An 8091-nucleotide genomic window follows, 5' to 3' on the forward strand; every position below is an offset into this window, starting at 1 on the left:
ACAAGGGACAGAGTGAGGCAGAGACAGGGGTGGCTTTTAGGTCCTGGCAAGTGATGCTGCTGTCCCCAGCCCAGGAGGAGAAGCACCACCAGCTCATCCACAGGGACCATCTTGTCCCGTCTCCCCAGGCCCTTGCGTGAGGTGTCCAGGCATGAGGAAAATTTCCTGCCTCGTCAAGGCCTCCAAAGTCAAACAGAGAGAGATTTTGTATTATTATCTGAGTCCTGCCGGCCAGGGAGAGAGCTGCTTCCTCTGGCCGTTCTAGAAGGCAGGTGTCTGGGGCTGCTGGGGGCTGTGATGGTCAGCCTTAGGCCCACCTGCTGTGCTAGGTCTTTTGGGGGGACACCTGGTTCTGAGGTGGGGGCGTTGTCTGCGGGGTCACTTAGAGCTTCTGGGGCTGTGGCTGGGGGTCTCTATGAATGTGCATGTGTCGGGGGAGGGGCTCCCTCTCTCTGCTTCTGCCACCATCTGACCTGCTTGGGGAATTAAGCAGACAGAGGGAGGAGAGGGCATTCGGGGACCATTGGTGTCATCTCTGGACTCCTCTGACCCTCCTTGTCCCACAGCCACCCTCCGACAAACTCACTGGGTGAGGCTTGTGCCAAGCACCGTGGGGAGGACTTTGTCCTGATGTAACATCTCAGTCCCCACAACCGTGGCAGGAACGGATCATGCTTATCCCCATTTTACAGATGCAGAAACTGAGGCTCAGAGCCAGTAAATCACTTGTCCGCACCGGCTGACGAGAAATTCAAACCCAGGCCTGTCTGACTGCTCTCACTGAGCCCCTAAGTCCCATCCGGGCCCAGAGGGGTGGGGAGAAACCATTTCCCAGACTCCAGGGGCTGACCCGTGCTTCCCAGATTCCCTGCCTGACACCCCCATTCCCTAGCTGGCTGGTTTCAAGGGGGCTCAGCCGGGACTTGGGGGCCCGGCTGAGTGCCAAGGGGCAGGACGATAGGGGTAACAGGAGTGGAACCCCTCTCGGAAGTGGGGGGAGGGCAGCCCAGGCCAGGCAGGCAGGGCTTTCTAGATGGACTGGGTCTCAGGTTCCATGGGATGGGGTGGGCAGCGGTGGTGGGGAGAGGTCACCCAGGCCATGCTTTCTGCATGCATTTGAGGCTCTGTGGTCCAGGCCTGTGTGGGGAGACCGAGGCAGGAAGGACGGATGTTGGTCTTGTCCTTCGTCCTAGGGGACTTGGTTCTCTCCGGGGGGGTGGGGGGGGGGGACTCTGGCCTGAGGAGAAAGGAAGTGGAGGAGGCTCTTGCTAAGACCTAGATTAACTGGACTCTACACGGTTGAACTTGGCAAGAGGAGGAAGCTGCTGGTTCAGCCCAGAAGGCACCTCCCTCCTCCACCCTGGGCAGGCTGCGGGGGCCGGAAGGGGCGGTGGACTCCGTGCCCCCGCCTCGGGCTGCAGACCCCCAGCAGGCCTCCCCGACCCGGGGTGCTGTCCTTCGACGCCCAGCGTGTCACCCAGGCCTCACGGAACGCCCGAGTCAGATGGGGAAGCTAGTAGCTTGGGGGAGAGCCCAGAGCCCTCTGCTGCCACTTGCCAAGGTCCCAGTGCCTGGACCACTTATTCGGGGTCCATCCTGGTCCCCAGGACCAAGTCTCCCTGGACCTCAATGCTCTGGACGGGAACCTGGGTGCCTAGGATAGGAGACTGGTTTCCACGGTGGCCTTGGAAGGCCTGTGGATCACTTTGGCCACCACTCATTACCCCGTCCCCCAGGATGGGGGGTCCGGCCCTGGTCTAGGCTCCTGGGCTGGGACGAAGTTTCTACACATGCCTCTGGACTATCAGGTCAGTGGCTTTGTCAGCTGGCCCAAGAGACGCTGCCTCTGGCCTCACTGCGGGTGCTTCTCATTCCCTCCTGGGGGGCTGCTGACCCGTGGGCCCTGGTGCTGGGTCTGCAAGGGCGTCATTAGCATGCCCTCTCCTTCCCCACCTTGGGACGGGCCCTCAGGAGCCCCGTCCCGCCATTCACAGCCCGGGGGGAGGGGACGATTATTAGCAGGTGCTCACAGTGGTAGAGGCCTGTCCACCTTCGAGGTCTGCCCAGGGTGCCCAGCTCCCCCTCTGCTTCCTTCCTCCCAAAGAAGATTTGGGCAAAGGGCTCTGGCCATTCTCTCGGTTCACAAACACTCTGGCAGCCTCCTTGGTGACAAGCCCCGGGCTGGGCAGCAGAAATCCTTGCCCTGGGTGAGTCCTGGTCGTGCTGTTAGAGGTTCTAGGGCCTCGGATCACCTACCTCCTGCCTCTGGCCTCAGTTTCCCTTTCTGAGGAACAGGGTTGGATTTGAGATGTTCAACAGAACCTTCTGGCTCTTGCTGAGGTGAAGCCCACCCCTCACCCGACTGTCCAAAGCCCATCATCCACCCACCCCCATTCCCAAGGTCCTGCGACTGCCCGACCAGTCCCCAGGCTGTGCCCGTGACCCTCTTTCCAGTCTCGCGCCCTGTGGGCCTTGTTACCAACAGCGAGAGAGTGAGAGCTCTCTCTTCAAAGCCAAGCAGCGGGGAGCCCGTCAGGGAGCAAATCCTCCCAGGCAAACCAGGCCAGTCAACAAACAGGCGACCAGGACAACAAGGAAAGATTACGAAACTCAGATTCAGGGAAAGAGGCCACTCCAAGCCTCTCTCTGGGACAGGGGGCGGCGAAATTGGGCCAGGCCTGTGGGTCAGAGCCTGCCTGGCCCGGACTATTTTTGTACTGTCTGGGGGGTGGGGGCTGATGAAATCCCAGCTGCATTTCACCAAAACACTTTCCCCTTAAGCCCGAGCTCCATGTGGTTCAAATTCATTGTCACTTAACTCATCACTCAAGGCTCTGAGCCGCACCCCCCCCCCCCCCGAAAGACAAAAACACAGTCTCTGGCACGCGGGCGAGGTGGGCGTGAGGGGTTGTGACAAGCGGGCTGCCTGCCTTGACCTTAGCTGCCCCTGGCTCCTTCCATCCGGGCCTCGGTTTCCTCCAAGGTAAGAAGAGGCAGGCCGCTGTGCAAGCCCCACGGGGACTTGGGGTCGCTGACCCTCTCCCCTCCACCATGCCCCCCCTACTGCTGGAAGCAGGAAGCTGCTGTGCCCCCCAGTGCTGTGCCCGGAGGTCACCCCACGGAGGGGTCGCGTGGGCACACGTCTGTGCCAATGAGCAAGGAGAGGCCAGTCTGCCTTTTCTTCTTGAGGCTTTTTTGCAACGTTTGTTGGCTGGCACCTGGTGTTCTTCACCTCAGGGCTCGTTGGGGTTGGCGAGGCCTGAATCCCAGCGGATGGGAAGGGCCGCTGGGAGGGGAGCCACCAGAGGGCATTTTCGTCTTTATCAAACAGGGGACGGTGACCTCTGCTTTTATAAACTGCCCCGACCCGTGGCTTCCCGAGCTGGGTGGCCACGGCCGCACGTGCATTGGATGATGGGCCCACCTGCCCCTATTCTATTCTGGGTGCCTAAGGCACCCAGAGTGCTCCAGGGCACGGCGGGGCTAATCCACTCCTGGGTCCCCAGTGCCCAGCACGGGGCTTGGCGTGGGACCCGAGCGCTACACATGCTTGTTGAATGAATTAATGCATTTCTCAAATCGCATCAAAGTGTTATTTTCATTATCTCCAGGCCAGATGCATCCAGGGCCTCGGATCTCCAGATAAATATTGACAATCTGGCCCTTGCGTCTTCCGCAGGCAGGGACAGAGCTCTCGTTCTGATTTCGGCAGGAAGGAAAGCCCCAGTCCTTAGAGAGAGGTGACCCGGAGCTCCCCTCCCGCCCACATCAGGGACCCCTAGGACGCCTCCTGCTCTGCCGCCTCCTCTGCTGGGCCACCCCGCCAGCTTTGGTCTGTGGTCCCCAGACTGAGGGGGCAGCCGGGTGGAGCTGCAGGAGTGTGCTTTCCTGGGCAGGGTCAGGCAGTTCCTGAAGCAGCACAGTTGTTTGGGTGCAAACATTTCCCTGCATTGTCCGGCTTCAGGAGGCAGCCAAGGGTCTGGGCAGGAGGCGGGGAGCTGTTCTCCCTTCCACCCCAAAGAGGACACCTCAGAGCTCACAGGTGGGGGCTGGGAAGTTGTCCCAGGCCTTGGGGGGATGCAGAGGAACTTTCGGCAGATAGGACGGAGATCTCTGCTGGGTAGCGGGGGATTTAGGTGGAGACACAAACTGGTCTCTGGTCAAAGTCCAGCCAAAGGATGAGATTATATTGGCCCCAGGGGCTGCTGGGAGGTGCCTGTCATTCTCATGCAGGTGCTCCAGCTTCTCTTCCACGAACAACAGACTGCCACCCCCCGCCCCCTTTCAGCGAAGCTTGCCCCGCCTTTGAGGCTTCTGCCCAATGACACCTTCTCTGGGGACAGCGGCTCTGGAGACGGGGTATCCTGGAAGTTGAGGAAAGGACATCCATGCTGATCCCTGTGGGTCTCCAGAATCTCCTGCTCTCTCTGCCCCAGGGCCTCGGAATAAGACACTCCTCTGACTTCTGCTTACCTTCCCTGGGGCTCCGGAAAGAAGCTTGTCTGTGTCTAGGTGACAGGGGGCAAGGGTGTGTATCCCAAGGGATGCTCCATGGAACTTTTTTTGGTGGGGGGTGGGGGGTGGGGAGAAGAAAAGTGCCTGGCTCCAATAACCTGGGGAAACACTGGACTAGACAAAGTCAGGCAGGACTTCTCAGAGCCTTTGACTGTTAACAGGGGCTTTGATCTCCCAAGAAGGGGCACTGGCATGCAGTGTTTCCCAGCCTTATTTGATACTGGTGCCATTTTTCCTCATGGAACCTTTCCCAGGATGAGTGGGACATACTCTGGGCCGTACATGTTTAGAGGGCATCTAATGGATTGGAAATGGCCAATCACCCAGCAGAGATGGTGGCTGTGGCTGAAGATGTTTCTCTTTTTATGTCAAGTTTGAAATCACCCTTATGGCATCGGATGAAGTTGGCCCCGGGAGGTTGGCCAAGCTAGCGTGGAGATCTGGCTACATGATTTGTCCTCTCTTCCTTGGCACGGAGGGGAGATGAGCTGGCAGGTGGACAGGACAAAGGGGCTAGGGACAGACCTGTCCATCTCTCTAACTTATTCTGAAAGTACGAGCTACGATTAGGTTGGTTGTGGTTGAGGTTGGGCGAGACCCAGGCCACAGGGAGAGCTGGGAGGACTTCACTCATCAAGCTAGTGTGATGTTCCGGAAAGAGCCATCCCGGTGTCAGGGGAGATCTGAGTCCAGGACCAGATTCTGACTTTTTTTTTTTAATGTTTATTTATTTTTGAGGTAGAGAGAGACAGAGTGTGAGCCCGGGGAGGGGCAGAGAGGGAGGAAGACACAGGATCCGAAGCAGGCTCCAGGCTCCGAGCTGTCAGCACAGAGCCCAACATGGGGCTCGAACCCACAAACCGCGAGATCATGACCTGAGCTGAAGTTGGACGCTCTACTGACCGAGCCACCCAGGTGCCCCTCGAAGACCAGATTTGGGGATGAGTTTCTAAGACTGGTACCACTGCTCAGATCCCTGTCCCCTCCTCACAGCAAGAGTCCCCGGGCCCCACCAGCAAGCTCAGCTCTGCCCCAGGTTCTGGGGCCCAGCCTGACTTCAATTAGGGGCTTTTTGAAGGAGCCAAGCTCAATGTTCAGGTGATCGGCCTTTGATCTTGTGTCCCAGTTCTGGTCACGGAGGCTCAGCTTTGCTCCTAGGTTCCCTCTTGTCTGTCTGCTGCTGGACGTCCCCGTCTCTGCCTGGGTCCCAAGTCCCAGATGCCTGTTGCTATATCCCATTGACCTGCTGGGCCCCTTCTTCCTGTCCACTCTGGCTCGTCCTCTTTGCGTCTGCCTGGGCCCCAGGCCTGACCCGCTGGACGGGCTCCCTGTAGGTGACATTGTCTGAGAGTCTGTTCCATCTCCGAGGGAGTCCAGCTGGTCGGTCCTTCCCTGTCTCAGTCTGCAGCTCTCAACTGTCTCTGGGGCTTGGACACCAGACAGGCAACTAGGAACCATTCTACGTCAAGCCTCTTGAAAGTCATTCGGTCATTTGCTCATTCAATTGCTTATTCTATCAACATTTGTGGAGCTGACCTTGGTCACACTCTAACTCAGTGGTTCTCAGACCTGAGCGTGCATCCCTCGCCCCTGCAGAGGCTGATTTAGTAGGTCCGGGATAAGGCCTGATAACTTGCATCTCTACCAAATTTCCAGGTGATATTGATGCTACTAGTCTGGGGGGGAGCCACACTTTGACGGGACAGGTCCAAGCTATTGTCAGCTATTAAAGTCCACATATGGACCAGCTTATCAGGCCATTGAAACCTGAAGCATCCTCCCACGGGGAGGTCCGGACAGAGGAAGGCTTACGGAAGGACGTGGACCCCAGGGCGGGGTAGGTGAGATGTGCCAAGAGACAGACGGAGGACAGAGAGCTGTTTGGGAGCACAGAGGACAAATTTGTATTTTTCCCAGGCTGGGCCAGGCCCCAGAGGTCAGGGCCTGGGACAGAAGGGAGGCGGCAGGCCCAGAGAAGGCTGGGGCCACACCGAGCAGAGGCTGGGTTTCGGCCGTGGGCCCACTGCACCTGACCCGTGGGGCTGGGAACAATGGCTGGGCCGGTGCTGCCTGGCCAGCTGCCCCAGCACATCTCTGTTTTCCTTCCCGGCTCCGATCTCCCGGAGCTCTCTTTGCGCGCTCCCTCTCCGGCAAGCCCATCCTGTCCGCTGGCCCCTCGACAGCACATTCCTTCGTGCTGATTTCTTCTTTGCGGCTACAAGCGCACGTTCTCACAGTGAGGAGGGAAGTGAGGCCAGGGACCGGGGTGATGCCGAAGGGGCCTCAGGCAGGCCTCCCTGGGGCCCTGGCTCTGCACTGAGACCAGAAGGCACCTGGAGGGAGGAAGGGGCACGCCCTCAGGCTGGGGGTTCCCCAGTACCCAGCCATCCCTGAGAACTTAGACTGCTTTTCCCCCCGACTCTGTATCCCCTGCTGTTAGGCAGGGCCCAGAGACTGGGGGTTCCTGCACTGCTAAGCCCTGGGCCCCTGGGCCCTAACCTTATGCACAGTCATATCAGCTGCACCCTCTGTGAAGCATGGCCCTGTGTATGCTCTGCTCCTTGTGGAGGAGGGCTCAATGCCATAGTGGAATGTTCCTTTCTGGAACAGGACCTCCCCCTGGCTCAGGCCACTGTTCCTGAAAGACCTGTGTGCAGGGGGACGTATGTGTCCAGTGTTCCATCCAGGATGGCCCTGCCCAGGCTTTCTTTTATCCTGCCAGGGTCACCTTGCACAGAGGCAGGCAGGCTGTGACGCTCCCCTTCCCCCTGATTTGATAAGCCTGAGGCCAAGGAGTATGGTGCTGGCCAGTGTGACACAATATTGCAGTGGCCTGTCCTGTCTCTCCTTTCCTCATACCTGGGTGGCCCCAACATTCAGGGGAGTCCACCGCCCGGTCTGGCAGCAGGGGGGCTCGGACTTATGCCCTGGTGTCCCTGGAGTCTTTCCCAGTCTGTTTATGCTGGGACAGGGCTCTGCCTTGGGGTCAGGTTCAAGGTTCAATCTGGGGTTGCCGTCAGAATCAGGGTTTAATCTGGGATTGGGATTAGGGTCAGAGAGGGCTCTGAGGTCAGCCTGTATTTCAGGTTGGAGTTCAGTCTAGGGGTGGAGTTAGGGTTCAGTTTGGATTCAGTCTTGTTCTGGGGTTGTGGTTGGGCTTAGCCTAGGGTGGGTTTTGGGGTCACTCTGGGTTTGGGGGTCAAGTCTCAGACTAGGTACTCTGTACTAGGACAAGACCCTTGTGTGGAGCTGGTTAAGGTGGGTATATGTTAAATTAAAAATAATTTTTTTTAAGTTTATTCATTTATTTTGAGAGAGAGAGAGAGAGAGAGAGAGAGAGAGAGAGAGAGAGAATCTCAAGCAGGCTTCACTGTCAGCACAGAGCCCAATGCCAGGCTCAAATTCATGAACTGTGAGATCATGATCTGAGCTGAAATCAAGAGTCAGATGCTTAACCGACTGAGCCACCCAGGTGCCCCAAGGTGGGTATATGTTAAAGATGATCCCTGTCCCCATCCCTTACCCTCACAACCAGCTGCTCCCTGATCCCTGGAGCCTCTAAGGGGCCCAGAGGCA

This window comes from Prionailurus bengalensis, chromosome E3, assembly GCF_016509475.1.
Source record: "Prionailurus bengalensis isolate Pbe53 chromosome E3, Fcat_Pben_1.1_paternal_pri, whole genome shotgun sequence".
NCBI lineage: Eukaryota > Metazoa > Chordata > Mammalia > Carnivora > Felidae > Prionailurus > Prionailurus bengalensis.